The following is a 4145-nucleotide window of genomic DNA, read 5'->3' as shown; positions in this document are numbered from 1 at the left end:
TTAAAGATTTCTTGTTTATGATTTCTTATTTAAAAAAAATATATAATTATAATAAATATAATAATTATATAAATATATAATTATAATTCAATAAAAAATTTTTTCTCATCTTTATTTATGTTAAGTATCTGAGAGAGATTTTAGTGTTTCATTGTTGCCTTCTTTTTCTTCCATTTCTTAATTTGAACAAAAATTGTAATTCTGATAATTCAAAAATTAAATCAATTTAAATTTGAATAAATTAGAATTCTAATTTTAACTTTAATAATTTAAAATTCAAAAAATTTCCAACTGAAACCAATATTAAAAAATTTGAAATAATTTTAAACGTTAAATTAACATTTTGATGATTTGAGACATCATTCGATTTAAAATTTGAATACTGTTTTAAACTTGAAATCAATTAGTATTTGAATAAATTAAAATTCGGACAACTGGAATAATTTAAATAAGAAACGTAAATTAATTAAAATTTTGATAATTTTAAACTTTTCATTTAGAATTCATAAAGAATTCGGAATTTTTTAAATTTACTTTCAGATTTGTAATAAATTTGAATTTTCGAAAGAAAAGAGAAAAAAAAATCGTAATATTGTACCAAATTTATTTCGGTTGATAGTGAAATTTATTAAAAAAAAAACATTTTTTAATTTAATTAAAAATTAATTACAGATTTTTATTACACTTTATACATTTATTAGAAATTTATAAAAAATATACAGATTCAATTATAAAGATAGTAATTATTATTATTCCATAAATATTTTTTTTTTACATATTAATAATTAAATATTTATTGCATAATACTTTCATTAAAAAATTGAAACAAAATTTGTACAATTAAATATAATTAGATTTTTTCATTTTGCATAAATTAACATTTTCTTTGTTTCTTACATAAAAAATTATAAATATTTCTTTCATTAAAATTAAAATTATTGCTTTTAATAAAATTACAATTATTTCTTCCACTTAAATTATAATTATTTATTTTTACAAAAAAAAAAAAAAAAAAAAAAATACGTAATAATATTAATTCGTAGATTTTTTTTCGCATTTTTTTTTTTTACAAAAATTTGAATATTTTTGAAATAAATGATAAAACTTATTAAAAAAACCAAATGGAAATAAAGTTTCGTGATGTTAAAGCACGAAAGATTATTTTAAGTTTTTTTTTTATTATCATTCACTCGTTGCTTTGTCTTATGTCTTTACAAGACAATAAAAAAATAAAATAATTGTAAACGTTATCAAACTAATTTATCGACTTGAAAAATTTTATGGAAAATAAAAAGCGTTGTAAAAACAGAGAAAATTTCGTTATAATTGTAATAATAAATATATAAAATTACAAAAACCAATGTTTTGTATCTTTAAATTTAGAAATTTTTGTTACAAAAATTGTTATTCTCAATTCGATTAAAATTTATATATTTTACATTCTTTTCAATTAATTTTATTACCAAATTTTTTTTTCAAGTAATTTTATCTTTTTTTTTAATTTTTTGGCAATAATTCAGAAATTATTTTTTTCATTAATTTTGTCTTTTCTAATAAAAAAAAAAAAATTGATTTTTACAATTACTCTATACAAATATGTTACAATTTAAATTAAGCAGATTTCTTATATTGGAGAATAATTTCAATATTTTTTCATTGCTCGTCGTCCCTTTAGAGAAAATGAATAATCACTTTTAGTATCGTCAGACACGGAATCTTCAAACCATGTTCTACTTGAGGCAAAAGAATGAAATAATGAATCATTACATTTTAGCGAACGACTTGAATAACCCGATTCTAAAATTGCGTTTTCTTCGTGTTTTAAAAATTTTTTCATCGACTCAAGTTGTTGTGTTTCAAATGTTTGTAAATTTTTATCAATTTTTGTCGCTGGTATAATGAGACTCATTTTTTCTGGTATTGAATTTGAATTTACACTCGATGTTCGACGAAACATTTCATCTTTTTTTGATGACAATAATTGATTATTATAATCGCTAGTATCAATTGGTTGTAATTTCTCCAATGTAATTGGCTCTTGTTCGGATTTTTTACATTTTGATGTTAAAATATTTTTTTGATTTTCAATTATTGTCCGTGAATTTGTTTTATTTGTCAAATATGATGTTTCATTTTTGGAGTTTACAATTTTTGTATCTCTACTATAAACACCTGTGGAGTGAAAATTAAATTAAAAAAAAAATAATAATAATAATAAATGAAGAATAATTTAAATTTTCAGATTTTATAATTTTTAGTATAATATTTTTTTAATTATTTTTTTTTAATAATATTGTTTGGAAACTATTTTTTGTATATTAGTGTTTGGATAGTATATTTTTTTTTTAATATAAATTAATTGAAAAGAAAATTTCATTTAAATAATACTTTTTTTTCAATAATAATTTTAAACGAAAAATAAAAATGATTTGACTCTAAATTATACTGAAATTATAAAACGTGAATATAAAATTTGATATTTACGAGTTGGATCGGCATTATCTTCGGTACGACGAGGTTCAGGAATAATTTGCTTCGAACCACCTTTCTTCCATGAGGGTTGTCTATAAAAATTGTTCTTTGAAAGGTAATAAAATATTTTATTATTTCGTAATAAATAATTATTTTTATTTTTATTTTTAAATATTTAACAATGTAATATTAAGTTTCTCACAAGTGCAGAAAAATCTGTCTATTTAGTATATAAAGAAGTTGAGAATTTCTCATTTCAGCGTGAATTATGTATCTATATGCGTTGCGTTATTCTGCGTTTATGTATGCGTATTGTAGTTAGGATGTGTTAGGAATAATTTTAAGCCAATCAAAGCGTACCAGTTATGTGTGTGTATTAAGAAAGACTCCCACTACCCTCGAATAGAAAAGGAAAAAAAATCTTAGAAAAGAGCCATTGGTGGTTCCAACGTCCTTCTTTTTTTCATGGCTCCTGCTTTTTCGTATAGTTTTAGCAAATTACGAAATGTTGGTTCTTGTTTTTCGTATAAATTTAGTAAATAACAAAGTGCTAGACTGTTTACTTCCTATACTGTTTTTTCCTATAGTTTTTTCAATATTCGAAAATTGTAGATTTGAATAATTTCAGTTTTCGTAAAATGTTTCCAGTTAAAGGAATTCGTAAAACTATACCAACTTTTATTATCAAACCAGAATGTTTCGCAATTAAAAAACAAAAATATCAAAATTTCTATTCCGATTTATTAAATATTATAACAAGATTTCTTTCCGTGTAAAAATTCTGTGAAGTGAATTTTCGGTTATATCAAAATTCTTTAATATAGAAAATCGTTTTGATGTAAATTCTGCAAAATATTAATTCGAACAAATAAAAATTCGCCTCAAAAATAATTATGAAAATTCTAAATAATAATTTTTAGAACATAATAATACGTCCCCCAATTTAGACGTTTTAGAAAAAAAATCTTTAAATGTAGAAAAAATTTTGTTCACTTGTGCGTTTATGTTAAAAAGCAATTATTAAAAAAAAATAAAATAAAATTTACAGACACTGTGTACAGAAATTACGTGGAAGCTGAGGGAAAATTATATCGAAATATTATTACCTTCCTTCAAAATAGAGATCAGACACTTCTTAAAGAAACATTAAAAACACAGCCACAAATTGCTCTCTACAAAGATAATTGTACAAATGAAACTCTTCTTCATTATGTCTTTCAATTTGGTACTATTGAAACAGCAAATTGTTTAAGATATCGAATACATAAGACACACTTCCTCTCAAATTTTTAAAACTCTTAGTCGCGGAGAAATATGTCATTGATAATTGCTCTAAAAAAGTGTCCTTCCCGTTCTTAAAAGGTTAAATTTCTAGATTTTGTAACAAATTATAAAAATTAGAGCAAAAACGCCGATCTTTTAATTTCTTCTTTAACTTTTCGTAAAAATATGGCTAAAATTTTAAATTCTGCTCTATTTTTTTTGTAGAACTATAGCAAAACTGCTCTATTTTAATTTCTGCTTTAGTTTTTAGTAAAAATAGAGCAGAAATTAAAATTGCGCCATTTTTACTCTATTTTTCCGTAAAACTAAAGCAGAAATTAAAATGCCGACCCTTTTGTTTTAATCATTCGTAAAAATATGACAAAAATCGTCAACAATTTAATTTCTGC

The sequence above is a fragment of the Leptopilina boulardi genome, unplaced genomic scaffold (genome assembly GCF_019393585.1).
Source record: "Leptopilina boulardi isolate dan_hultmark-lab unplaced genomic scaffold, ZJU_Lbou_2.1 LbouV2_362, whole genome shotgun sequence".
In the NCBI taxonomy this organism is placed as follows: Eukaryota; Metazoa; Arthropoda; class Insecta; order Hymenoptera; family Figitidae; genus Leptopilina; species Leptopilina boulardi.
Note: the sequence above shows the minus strand (reverse complement) of the source record.